Here is a 14,135-nt window from a genome sequence, read left to right on the forward strand (position 1 = left end):
GCACAGAGCACTGTGCCTCCACATGAGGAAGATATTGGCATAGTGGCGTGAGTCTGGTGGAGGACATCAAGAGAGTTAGGAAATCTTGAAACCTTCAGTCCTTGAGACATTCAGAGCTCAACGAGTCCCCATGCATCATGATGGGAGGCTTACGGCCATCCTAGGGATAGCAGGCAGGTGTACCCATTGTGCCTGCTGCCAGTTAAAGAGCACGTGGGAAGTCCTGGGCTGCACGATGATTATTCTGTAAGAAAACAAAGTTAACGAGTAGGTTTCCGCACTGGAAAACAAGACTTGATACCACAGGGACAGACAACAAGCTGCAAGCTACTGTGAAAGGAAAGGTTTGTTGTGCTTGGCATGCTGTAATCTTTAAATAAATCATAGTTTAGTTGCTAAATATGAGCTGTTAGTGCTTTAACAATAAGACCAATGTGACTACTGGCACTGACTGTAGCTAGGGATAAAGGCAGTAATAAGAAATTGCAGAAGGATAGTGTGACATAGTTTAATTTCCAGCAAAACTTGGGGAGGGTGGGGGGATCTGTTTATTTTAGGATTATGAATTTGCAGTGGTTTTTGTTTTGTTTTTAAACAAGATTCCAGCAGAAGAGGATAAATGAAGATAAGTGGCTGACTCAGGCATTCTGAAATTAGCACCGAAGCTTTCTGTTGTAGTCCATCATTACTCTGTGGACTTGTGAAGCAAGAAAAAATTGAAGTATTAAGTGAAGATGCCATTGAAACAAACTGTTCAGTTATAAGGGCTAAAAACCAGCTTGTTTTTATTGGCCCTTACACATTTTTATTTTGCTACTCATTTCTCGTTATACAAGGCATAGCTCTCCAGGGAGAGAGAAAATAGACATATGGAGAACCTGCCGACCTGTGTCTAGTATTTAGACTTTGTACATGTGTTACTGTGCTACATGGATTTATTATACACTAATAAATAATATAATAATATCTTAGATTTATATAGCACCTTCCTATTCCCAAAGATTCCAAAGCACTTTGAAAACAGCAGGACTTAATTGTCTTCTCACTTTGCTTTTATGCACTCTTGACTTCAGGGGAATTACTCTTGATTTACACTAAAAATATACAGGAATTGGTTATCTTCCCTCTGGAGCACAGCTAAGAGGAACCATAGCAATTATGAAAGATCACTTAGAAGCATCATGAGCCATTTAGGACAAAGAATTAAAATTATTTGGGGGGGGTTTATAGAAAAGCAGAACACATTAAGACACAACTGGAATTTGTTTAGGAGCCCATGGTTCAGAACCATTTTGTACAAAGCATCTCTTACAGTCTTAAGTGGCCAAAGTTGGGTTGACACCTCATGAGAGAGAGGACACTTTTGGTACAGTACTGGAATATCGGTTTGGTGCTTGTATTTGCTCTCAGGCAGCATCTTGCATTTTTGGGGGTTTCACTGCATCCCTCTCTGTGTGGCTGATACCTATGTGAGGTTCAAAATTTACAAAGTTTGTCTCTAGCAAAAGGTAAGTCTCTGTGAAACAGTCTTTGAAAACAGTATTGCAATTTTTCATTAATCTCCAAAGTGTGTATGACCTAAAATGTATAATAGAGAGATCCTATAAAGAAGGACAGTACATGTTGCAGTTCTGAGAGCAGTGTTCTCCACTGACAAGTGAACTTTTTTTTATCAGAACATTAAAAAAAAAGTCAGATTTCCATTTCTGCAAAAGCTGATGCTTTAAAAATCTATGCCAAACTATTCAATTGATGCAGAATTATTCATTAGAAAAGAAATCAGAGTATTCTGATGTTTTAAAAGGCTTTATTGTTTTGAACTTTCAAAACAGTGAAAGTGATTTATTTTTGCTGCTTGATCTTCTAAATGGCACAGTACAAATAGCATTCAGCCAACACCAAAATGGGGGGAAAAAAACTAATTGCGCCTCTGTATTTTTAAATTTTTTGGACTTCTTAAAAAATCTAGTATTTTTTGCTTTGATTAGAAACACTTTTTTAATTCCTAAAAAAAAAAAAAAAAAAAAAAAAGGCATGATTGTCCCCCTAATGTGGAAATACTCATTACATCATTCTGTTTTGATATTTGACCTTCAGAGCCAGGAGAAACTAACTCCTGTCTGCCAGCTCAGCCTTGGCTGAGGCACAGAAAGAGAAGCGAGGTGCTCATGGCTGGGGGCTGTGGAGGCAGCACACGGCTGCTGGGGGCTCGAGCTGGGGCTTCGCCTGTTCCTGGGGTGCTTACAGCCCAGAGCAGAGTGGATGAGGAGCAAGTTTCAGGGGCCCCTGGCTGTCTCTACCACTGCCTCAGTCCTGCTGCACGGTGCTTTGGTTTTCTGAAGGGGGAAGTAGAGGCAGCACAACAGAGATGATGAAAAACGGGCAGAGCTTCTACAGCCAGATGGGGTAACAGCATTCCTGTGGGAAGACCCTGCATTTTCTGGCTTGTGCAGTTTTTGTCCTTGAGAGCTGTATTCATCCATAAGCTTGGTTTAGGTGCAAGGTTGAGACAAGCTATTTTTTTTGGCTGTTGATACATTGATGCTTTGAAAGCATTGATGCTTTCAGGGCCAGCAGGGCAGGACCTCCCTGCCGTGTGCTGCTAGCAGTGACTGGGGCAGCAACACCTTCAGAGCAGGGCACTGGAAGTGTCTGCACAGGGAGAGCCGCGGCTTTGGCTAAGGTGGCAGCAGTGCTCTGGCGGTGCCCATGACCCACTGTGCACCAAAAGAAGGTGATCTGAGGCCAAATTGCACGCCTGGTGGGTGCAATTGGCTGAGGTGAGTGGGAGGTAGCAGAGACCGAAATCCAAGTGGCGGAGATGAAGTATGGAACAGGCTGAGGAAACCACAGGGCCTGTGGTGGCACGGGGAGGGCACAGGATGAAGAATTGTGGGGTCACATCCCCTTCAAGTGCAATACAGGCAGTGTAGGGCCTGTCCCATGAAAATGTCACTGGCCCCATCCAAGGTAATGGTGGGGGAGGCAGCTTTGTTGTTCCCTGTGTGCCAGGTAGCTCTTCCCATACAGCCTCACCCTCCCTGCCCAAGCCCTGTTCTGCTGTAAGGCCGCAGGGCTGGAAGCATTTTTGTCCAGGCTGCCTTAAGTCCAGTGAAAAGCCAGGAAAGATTTGAAAGCAGGAATTACGTCTTCTCTGAGGAAATTACTGAAGATCCGCAAAGTTTACCTCACATAAAATGACAGCCAGCGGGTGAGGGCAAAGTGCACTGGCTATTTTAAAAATCCGCTTGTTTGTTCTAAAGGCTGAAGTGGTGCTTTAGAGAGAAATAAAACAAGGGTGAGGAAGCAGTAATAAACCAGGACTCTCGTGCAAGTGGGCAGTTGCCTTCCCAAGGGAGCACTTAGAAGCCCTACCGCTATGTGACGGCACTCAGTGCCACTCCGTGCCACCAGCCGTTGTCATACGGTGAGTGGCTTTGTAATGGCTGGGTGGGGGCACAGCGGTGATGATGGGGTAATAACTGTGCTTTTGCCATCCTGCGTGGAGAAAATTTACCAGAGAACTAATAGTGTATTGGTCTAAATCCGTGTTTTCCAGTTTGCTGTTCATTGACCTCCAGGAAGAAGGCTCCATTCTGGGTACTAAGGGTAATTTCCCTCTGCCAGCAAGCTAAATGATGGCACAGGGCAAGCGGTAAATACCAACAGAAGAAAGAGGTTTCGGTGCATGCACAAGAACTTGAAATGTGATTGTTCTTCACAAATGAAGAGGATACTTATCTCAGCTGCATGGTTCTTGAACCTGTGGTGTTAGACCACTTTGTGCTGGATGCATCCACGGTATTCAGAGACAAATCCTTTTAAATGGCCTGGGAAGTGAACAGGCTGCAATAAAGTCATTGAAAAAAATCAGTTCACAGGTAGCATTAAATACAAACTGAACTTGCTCTCAGGAAGCATTTTTGTGAATTCTGCCAAAAATTGTTTCAAAAAGTTCAATAAAGAGTCTGAACTCTTCCTGTACTGAATGTCAGTGTTAAACAAAATGGTTAGTTATAAATAAGTTGAATTGCTCCTTTTCCTGATCACTCCCACCTTCTGTGGATATCAAACCTAATGGGCTCCCGTGTATTTCACAGAGCTGGAAAAGGGAAATTTGCTGTGTTCTTAACCAGAGCTCTTATTTTCTCATTTTTGTCACAGGAATGACCCAGAACAGGAAGGAAGGCTGCCCTCCAGAGCGTGCATGAGAGACATCTCCAGACCCCAGGTAAGCCCCTGGTCAGGCATCAGCTTCAAGCTACTTCTGATGCTGAGGGAGTGTGGGCATGGCCAGGTACGTGTGCCTCTCCTCCACCAATTGCTGAAGGAGCCCATGGGGTTTTCACGAACTATTTACATGGCTGACATTATGTGAGGTGAGTCTGGGCCCTGGGGAGCTCTTGATGGCTTTCCTGGGCTTTCATCCAGGCCATCAGAATATATATTCACAGTTGCTTTTTGCTGACAGTAGCAATCATCTGCATTTTGTCCATAGGGAAAAAGTGTTTCCTACAATGCTGGGTTGAAATCCTATTTTTGTGTGTATGTTTTTTTTTTTCTTCTGTGGAGTTATGGAACATCACCTCCAGATCAGAATGTGTCAGCTCAGGCTGTCTCTAGGTGCCAGGTCATGGTGTAGGAGGTCCAGAAATGCCCCCGAGTGATGCTCTGGGAGGAAAGAAGGGTTTGTTAGTTTGTTTGTTTGTTTTTCCTGATCAGACGTGTTGGGTATTCTGTGATAACACCAGCATGCAGAGTTATAGTGATACTTCTAATTAACTTCTTACAAGGCCTTTATCAATACAGTGTTTGAACAGCTCATAAAGTTCTTAGTTGTCCTTGAGACACCTCTGTAAAGGGAAACTTTTTTCATTAAGGTCTATGAGGATTCTGAAAAAGCTGGAAATCAGTCTTGAGTCCCAGTGTTGTTCCCTAACCACTGAGCCTCCCATCTGTAGCGTTCTGGGACAAGGCTATAGAGCACTGCATGTTTCCTAATAAAAGTTACGGAGACTTCACAACACTTCTTATCCTGTTTGCAGCCTGCTCCCCTTGGAGATGCTTTGGCAGGAGTTCAAAGCATAGATTTTCAGAAGTGACTACCAAATTCTGATGCCTTGGAGTTTACAAAATAAATCCAAGAAGTAGCAAACCTCAGTCTTTCTCTAGTCCCAAGGGACAGAACCACTGCCTTTTCCACAAGTTCCTATTCATTATCATTGTTAAAATAGCAAAAATGTAGTCGGGAGTTTACAAGTTTTTCACTCCCTCTGCCTTGCACCTTGGTTCAACAAGGCATGGATGGAACGTCTCTTTACTGTTCAAGCCTATGGAGAATTAAAACAACAACTTCTGATCAAGTGATTTTGTATTATAGGAATAATGATCCTCATATTATAAACGTAATTAAAAGAACTCCCAGAAGTAGAAAGTCAGCAGTTTGGGGGAAAAAAATCAACCTTATGTAAATGATAATAAGAAAGGGCAGGACAGGGACTTTTTAATGCTTCATTTTGCATAGTCTCTGTAGCATTTCTGCTTTTATAAAAAGATTCTATAAAACACTGTTTCTCCACACAGATGCCACACAACTATGCATTAGATAGTTGAGTATTTAGCAGGAAATTGAAGGAAAGATAGTTTTGTCTCATTCAACCATGGTTAAGATCATCATATTTCTGCACTGTTAAGGGCACATAAGCATCTGTCTCTGCCTGCTCGCTCCCAGAGAAGAGCACTGTGTTTGCAGCACCTGCTCGTAGCCGCTGGACATTGCTCACTGTATAGAGCAGGAAGGTGCCCCTCAGCCATTCCCTCTGCGTCCACCTTCAGCTTCACTCATTTGTGTGTCCAGATACCTCACAAATAACCCCAAAGGGTGTTCTCCTGCATCTCTGATGATGCAGCCCCTATGCCAATTCTTCATTACGTTGCTGCACATTTGCTTGGGCAAGTGTGTGCTCTTCTGAAGGCGCAATGGGGGAAAGACCACACCAACATTTTGGAGAAGTATTTTTATTCACTCAGGCTGAAAGAAAATGTGTACGCTGGGGTAGGTATTATTATTTAGGCCCGTAAGTTTCATTCTAGTTTCCAATAAGAAATCACATTTTTAGTCAGGTGGATAAAGGATGAAAATTTTGTTGTTGTTTTTTTCTCCTCAGGATAACATGAGCCTTAAGCTTTATGACCAGCAAATCCCTTGCAGAAAAGAACTTTGCTCAATCTGCATTCAACTACATGAAATTGGTATAACATAACAGCTCTGCCAGTTTATTCATACATCTGATACTTGCTAATATGCTTTGATTTATTGGCTTTCTCATATCACAGTAAAACTGTATTTTCACATACTTTATTTCCACCCCAATCCCCAGCATGCACAGTTCCTGCTGGGCCTTCACAAATTAATCTTTGATATTTTTTTTCCTTCATCTTGCACAAGCAGAGAGCACCATCCATCTCAGTTTGAAATTGGCTATGCTCCAGCTTTCAGCTTTTCCTTGTTCTCTTTTCTGCTCCCCATCCCACACCAATTTCCAGTGGCCACGTCTGTGTGTGTGCTCCTCCCAGCCATGCATTGCCGTGCATCTCTAATGCACAGTGTGGCAGGGGGGTGTGGGGACGGACCTCTGAGCAGCTATGCCACAGTTGCTTAATACTGCACGCACAGACACACAGGACTAGCTGTGTGGGTTTGTTGTTTTGTTGTTGTGATATCTATATATTTTTCCTCTCTGCCTCCGGCATAGAAAACACAGAGCAACAAAGAAAAGAACTGCCACCTTTTCATTCATCAGCAAAACAATTTAATTAACTGAAGCCAATCTCAGAGATGATCTCAAACTGGAGAAACCAGTCATGCTGTCTGACACTCCATACCCAACCGGGCTCGCATTGAACTATGACAGGCATTCTGCTTACCAGTTTGTGGCTACAAGGCCTGTGTGTTAAAGTCCTCAGCCCCTGTGCAGATAGCAACATTGCTTGTGCTGCCTTGTCTCTTCTGGAGGCATCTCAAAGTTGCTGTTTGTTTAAATTTGTGTGTCCAGGGCATGGAGAGATAGAAGAGTATTTTTAGAGGATGCTCGAAAGGAATTACAGCTTGACTGGGGTGCTGAGGAGAAGTTTATATTTAGATTTAATTTGTTTTTTACTTGTGCAAAATTGGATGGGTGATAATATCTAGGAAATTGGTCTTGCTATCATTGTTCCTGCTGTTGTTGTTTTGAAAGGCTTTGGTTGTTGCATGTGAATATGAATACCTAAAACAGGTATGGCCATTATAACCTCCATTCTGGATAGCCCAGGAACCGAGGAAGAACATACAAAGGCAGCAGTAAAGGCTCTAATTTTGTCAAAAGTCGAAAGCCGGACTCACAAAATAGCTTAATGGAAGGACTAGGATTCTGGATAACTTTTCCCCAATACTTTTAGGGGCACTAACTGAGAGAGGGATAATCAAATTTAAGTGACTCTGCTTAATTCACTGGAAACCATATGATCCACCACTGTGACAGCTCTTTTAAACGGCTTGTTCCATTATCACAAACAGTTTGGGACCCCTGGTGCACAGACTAGCGCAGAGCCCAGGCAGCAAAAGCCAGCAAGACTATTTCCCAAAGCTGCTGGAATTTTTATGATTGCTGTATTTTAAACTACTTACAAACATACTGTTAATCTACTCCCAAATACACCTATGTTTTAGGATCCAGATAAGTGCATTTGAATGCAAATGTGGGTAATGCAATGCAAATTGCTTTAATGAAAACGAGGCTGCCTCTTTAAAAGCATTGGCATTACTGAAAGAATACAGGCTAATAGAACTTCCCAGAGTACACAGCATCATGAGCGTGCTTTCAGAACCAGACACTCACCTAGTGAGTGTCTATCTTTTAGCACATAAAAAAGAGGAAAGTACAGTGAAAAGGGAATAGATAAGTGAATAAAACTGAGATGAAAGGAAAGATGGGGAGAGAGCAAAGTGAAAAGGAATGAGGATGCTACAAGATTCAGCAGAAGATGAAACGTGTTTGGTCGCAAAAAAAAGATGGGACTATGTTGGTGCAGTCTAAGTGCAGCAATATATATACAGTCAAAGAAAAATGAGGGTGGGGGGAATGGTTTTAAGTAGACATTGCTTTGCAAAGAAAATCTGGTGGCTGTTGCTGTCCCAGATCTGATCCTAGGTTGAGTGCAATGGATGGGATGTTCACAGGCAGAAGGCTCCATCCCTGGGGTGCTGTGGCTGCCCTGGGAACTGGATCCTCTTTTTAATCCAGCAGCTGATGTCAGTCTGAAAATGTAAATAGGAAGAAAAAGAATCAACCCACTCTCCCCTGGAAATCCAGAGTGAATCCACTTGGTGTGAAGTGAACTGCAGTCTTCATGTGAATGGCAGGAGAGACCTAAGGTCAACACAGTAGGTGGCAAAATGTCCCTTTTTACTATATGTTTTCAAATCTGGTAATATATTAACAAACAAACGAAAAAAAGAAGTGTGCTCAGGGAAGATTCATTGGAGAGAAAGGAGGGAGGCACACCCTGCTTCCTGTTCCAGATGTTTTCTTCCTCCTGCCATCTGGTTTCTCTTCTTCCGAAGCACCACAAGTTAATCTTCTATGGTAGAAGTTACAAGAACGAGTGGCAGCTGTTGCCAACCCATGCAACATGGCTCTGCCCAGCCATGGAGAAAGAAGTCTGCTCACGTGTCTGCATCGTATCAATGCTGACATTTGCATTTATTGATATTCAGGTAGCATCTTGTTGAGGGAAAGGGCTTCTCTTTGCCACCTGGGGCAGGGAGGAAGAGGCAAAGACAGTTGCAGGCATCATGGTGTGGGGTGGCGTTTTGCTTTGCAGATGCATGGGGTTGTGGTGCAGCAAACAAAAGGTTGCACTGCAGCAGAGTTGGCTCCAGAAAATTGTGCATGGGACTGAGGCTGTGATGAGTTGCCCTGCAATCTCTTTGCTGTCTTATGCAGCAGAGTGGATATTTTGTGAACCTTCCTGGATTTAAATGATTGATTACACGAGTGCCTGTGACTGCCAGGGATGGACTTGAAGACTCAGGTGGTAATTTTCAGACCTGTATTCACTGATTACTAATTCCCTCCACCAATCAGTTTTCAGCTTCATGCCTTCCGTGTGATTCAGGGTTGTTCCATATAAAACAGGTGCGAAGTGGCCTGATGAAGAAGAACAATCCCAGGGCTTGTATGCTTGATGGGGCTATGCAGAAACCCACAGAATCATTAAGGTTGGAAAAGCCCCATGTTCTCTTCTCAGATGATTTGTGTGGACATAACCAAGTGACTTTCTTCCTTTCTGCCTTAGCCTGCCCATCTGTAACTGAGGGCTGTGAGGCATGCTGCGTTGCTCTCTCACATGCTGTTGGATCCATCTCTATAATGTTCAGGGAAGTATAACTGTCATTATGCAGTCTTTTCTCTAATAAACTGTCTTTGGGGCCAGGCTGGTGTAAAACACATTTGTATGAGTCTGGTACCAGGCTGCCATTTAAAACTGGATGGTTTTTCTATGGGCTGGTGCACTGCAAGTTGAGCAGAGGGCTCTGCTGGGTCCCAGTGGTTAAAGGTCAGTTTTAGTGTAGGCAGTCTTTTGTTTCTTCTCTCAGCTTCCATGATGATGTATTTTAAGGACTTTTTTTGCTTTGTCTGTCTGTACAATGGGCCTGTATAGCAGTAATGAAAATGTGCATTCTTACCTATTGTGCCTGACTAATCTTGGTGGGTCAGATGGGAAAGGAAGAGGTAGAGGTGAGAGCAGGGAGTGCCTGCTCCCTGCAGACAGGACAGCAGGGTCCCTTCATCGCCTGCCCTCTCTGCTTTGTCCACGTGGGCAGCAGGACAACAGGATAGCAGGTTATCATCATAGCTAGCAGCCTGCAGGACTATCCCTACGGCAAATAGCAGTAATCAGAAGAATCAGATTAGATCGTGACTGACAAATGAATGGCTGTTGCACAAGTGAAGTAGAGATATGTGCCCAGATGGGCCGAGCACTGCTCTGAGCACTGCAGTGTGGCTTTGATGAAGATGCCTGAGCTCTCAATGTATGAAGAAGATTCACAGAACCATCACATCACCAAAAAGCAAAGCCAAAGGGCTATAGCAGCTGTGCCCCAGGACCTTGCAGCGTGTCTCTGGCTCCAAGCCAGCCTAAATCTGCTCCCTCAGGTTGAAGGGAGACAAACCAAAAGCACACTGCCTTCACAGGAGGCTTGTTGCAATCTTGCTTCATCTGTGCCAGGTTAGTGTCAAATCAGTCTTAGTGGGTTGTGTTGGCTTAATAAATGTAATCCCATTTCCTTCAGCTCCAAGGCTACAACCCCGTTACTGCAAGCAGCTTGTGGAGCTCAGGATGCAGATATCTTTTACTGGTGCTGGGGGTCATAGAGTTGGTCCCTGCTATCATTCATCCTGGACTTCTTCAGCAAGGCAAGGATGTGCTGCTTTACCACCTGGCAGCCAGTGCAGCAGAGATGCTTGTGCAGATGGATGCCTGGCCTTAGGCCTTCAGCTCGGCACTTCCCTCTGCCCCATGCTGCACGTACCAGGAGCAGCGAGTTTCAGAGCCTCAAAAGTCAGTGCCAGGGAGCAGATACTCCATGTGCAGCGCTGAGCCCATCTTCAGCCAGCAGTGACACTGCCAGCCCCTTTTGTTCAGTGCATTTTTCCTCAAGAGGCGTGTGTAGAAGTTGGTGACAGCAGCAAGAATAGAGCTGGCTGTCCTGCTCCCAGGACACGCTGCCCCTTCCAGCACTGAATTACCTACAGACTGTTTGATGAAGGGAGGCTGCACACAGCGTTTTCTGCTTCCAAGGAGTTTGCCTTCAAAAGCTGGGTTCTGCACAGTAAGTTGCACATCTTTCTAGCCATTTCTTCCCAGGCCCTGCAGTGCCTGGGAAAACTTGCTGGAAATATAGCTGGAAAACTTGTGACTCTGGACCATGGTGCAGGTAATGTGTGCTGAGTGGTGCAGCAGGAGGGTGATGATGGGGACGACAGCTCTGAGATAATCGAGGCTGATACCAGTTTTCTCTTCTGCCAGTTTTCCTTGTAAACCCATTACCAAAGACGGAGGTAGAGGTCTTTTCCCAAAAGGGTCTTTCCCATGTGGGCTTTACATTGAGGTAGAATCTTGCTAGGGTGCTGATTTCTGGGTCTGGTCCTCCCTGGTTTCCAGATGTCCCAAAAACATTAAGAACAAGCTGTGGAGAGCAGGAGGAGGAACAAAACTATCACATTTCTTTTTTCTTCTTCTTGTCAATTAAGCAGGATTTATGTCTGATTTCTCTGTTCTGTAATTATCCCCCAGGATTTATTTCAGATGGTTGAAGAAACCAATATACCTCCAGAACTTTCTGGCTGCTGAGAAGAGTTATTGCTGCACCTCCTGATTGTCTAGCAAAAAACAACTCCCTTCATTACTTGCTGTACTTTACTGAAGCAGAAGAGGGTATCCATTGTAATTTTGTTCCCTTTCAGGAGACTGCATAAAAAATGGCCCTGGACATGTCAGGTAGAGTGATCCTCTAGGATAAATTTAATCTCAGATCACAGAGAGTATTAATTAACCCCTGTGCACATCAAGCTGTGAGAGCTCCCCTGTGCTAACCTGCCGAGGCAGGCTTTGCAGTTGTCATTAGTGACGAGCGAAGGCCAACCTCATGTTTCTGGTGAAATACTAAGGATGTTCTGATGCTGCAGTTTGTTTGTTTTTAAATTATTATTATTTTGTGTTCACTTTTTAACAAAAGAGAGTTGTTGTGTTGTTTTGTTTTTTATATATATATATATATTTACACTTTGAAAGGTAATCAACTGGCACTTTAAGATGTTATATGGTTGCTTTTTTTTTTTTTTTTTTGAAAGCTAAGGAGCTAAGGGGTGGGTAAAGGAATTTGTTTGCATTTGAAGGAGGGCTTGACAAAGAATGAGAGAAATATTGACATAATTTAGGTAACACTCCCTGTAAACAAGCTGCTAGGTTTTTCTTATAATAATTTACATTCATTCCTCTGCAGAGTGCAGCCTGTGTATTTTTCCTCATCCAAGACAAAGCCAATCATTCTGACTTGCAGGCTTGCTCGCACATATTTTTGCTATATTTACCCTGAACTTTGGGTTTGATGAAACCCCATGTAAAGTCAAGCTCAGCTGAAATCACAGAGGGTTTAATACAGGATAACAAATTGGTTTGTTATATTCATACGTAGCCTTGCTTCACACAGCCCAGCCTAAATCTGTGGCCAGTTTTGCTTCCAGCAGATTTATTTGGGATTGCAGGTAAGGTCGAGGTTGTGCAGGTCTATCCCTGGAGAAGCCAACACACACTGGAAATCAGATGCAGGGGGAATGTGTCGCTTCTCCCTCCAAATGCAGACCAGTGATTCTGCCTGCAGCCATCCCACCTGTGAAAAGCCCAGATCACAGAATCATCTAGGTTGGAAGAGACCTCCAAGATCATCTAGTCCAACCTCTGAGCTAATGATAATTTATAAGAATGATGCAAGAGTCACTTGAGCAGGGCCAACCAAATCCAAGAACTGCTCACACTGCTCCAGTGGTTGGCAGTGGACACTCCCGGGTGTTAAGCATGTTTTCTCAGTGGGATGCTCAGGCCTCAGCTTTTTGGACAGGACCTAAACTGGACACGTTCCTCATTCGCTTCCTTCCCGGCTGCACTGGGACTGCTTCTGCTGTATGGCAGCTCTAGAGGAGGAGAGGACAGGCTGTGAAGAGCATGCTCGCAAGAGGCAGTAGAACAAGTTGCCTTGCTCCTGTCTCCAGCTCCAGCATCCTCCTGCTCAGCAGAATTAGCTCCATGCCAGAGGCAGCCTGCGAAGTACTGCTGTGCACATAACGCCTTTTCTTCCCAGCAGTCACAAATCGTGGTGCAGCTCCTTGCTCAAGGTACTTAGCCATACTTTGGCCATGAAAGGCATGACATAAAACCAAGTTAATTCCTGTCTCAGCAGTGACTTTCTATAGCAATCAGGCCCTAAGTGGGTCCTCCTCAAGGGTGACCTATCTACATTGCCTGTCCACCTACGCAACGTGTCACGAATCTCTTGGGGCATTCCCCATGAGGGCTGTTCACCTTTTTTCTTCTCAGTTGTTCTTCCTACTCTTCTGTAGCAGTCACATATTTTCCTTTCCGTAGATCTCCATGCTGCTGTGCTCTTCCCTGTTTTGTAAAGCCATGGTCATGGCCCAGAGGGCAGAGGAAAGCGTAGGTGGCTGTGGGGGAAAGAGCTTTGCTGTCCTTGGTGCCTGGGGAGGGCTGTAGTAGTGAGGGAGGAGTGAGGCTCTGTGTTCACAGCAAAATCAGGGTGAAGCTACCCCACTGTTTCTGGCTGTCTCTGTTGCTTGTTTCCGTCAGACAAGTACTTCTAAAATGAAGTTAGCAAACATTCTTCCTGCCCCCAGAAATCCAGCCCTGGGCTGCAGAGGGTGTTCGGGCTGATAAAGATGCTCCAAGTCAGACCAGCTGTTGCTAAGCTTTCCTGCTGGTTATTCCAGAAGAAGATGCTTCTATTTGTTTGCTATTCTGAACAGTGCTCCATTCAGAACTTCTCATGACAAAATAAAAAAAAAAAAAGTACTGTTTTCTTATTAAAAATAACTGACTGACTTGAAAGGTACCTGGGAGCAGCCAGAGAGAGAACAAACATAATTGTTTTTTAGATTTCCAAGTGAGAATGAAAGGTCCAAATTAGAGCTCTGACATGTATTTGTTGAAGTCTTCATAAACAGTGCTCACACCACAATTCAAATTACAAACGCCACATCTGTGAGATCCTTCTTCTGTCATCGCTGCAGTGTTTGTAATGTTAATGCCTGTTTCTGAAAGTGTTTTTGCTGAAGGGCTTCAGGCATTTTTACTTGTTGTTATTTTCCCACTGATGTCAACAAGGTAATAAGTTCTTCTGGTTTTGCACCTCTCTCTCCCTTTTAAATGTACCTATAAGTAACCATCAGGTTTTCTGGGGGAAAAAAATTCATTAGTATTTTCATCTAAATGAGTGAATAATATGCTGGCAGTTTCTGAGCTCTCTTTTAAGCCACTATCTTATGATTTCTTTCATATGATAGAGCCAGAGCCAA

The 14,135-nt window shown here is 44.0% G+C and overlaps 1 long non-coding RNA gene across 1 annotated transcript in view; it reads left to right on the forward strand.

The window, feature by feature from the left end:
* LOC110351349 (uncharacterized) overlaps positions 1-14,135 on the forward strand; it is a 118,833-nt gene that overhangs the window by 20,167 nt on the left and 84,531 nt on the right. Inside the window, exon 2 of the long non-coding RNA XR_011804465.1 lies at positions 4,165-4,231. This is a non-coding gene — a long non-coding RNA (uncharacterized lncRNA). The remainder of the gene's footprint in view (positions 1-4,164; positions 4,232-14,135) is intronic.

The sequence above is a fragment of the Anas platyrhynchos genome, chromosome 21 (assembly GCF_047663525.1).
Source record: "Anas platyrhynchos isolate ZD024472 breed Pekin duck chromosome 21, IASCAAS_PekinDuck_T2T, whole genome shotgun sequence".
Classification (NCBI taxonomy): domain Eukaryota; kingdom Metazoa; phylum Chordata; class Aves; order Anseriformes; family Anatidae; genus Anas; species Anas platyrhynchos.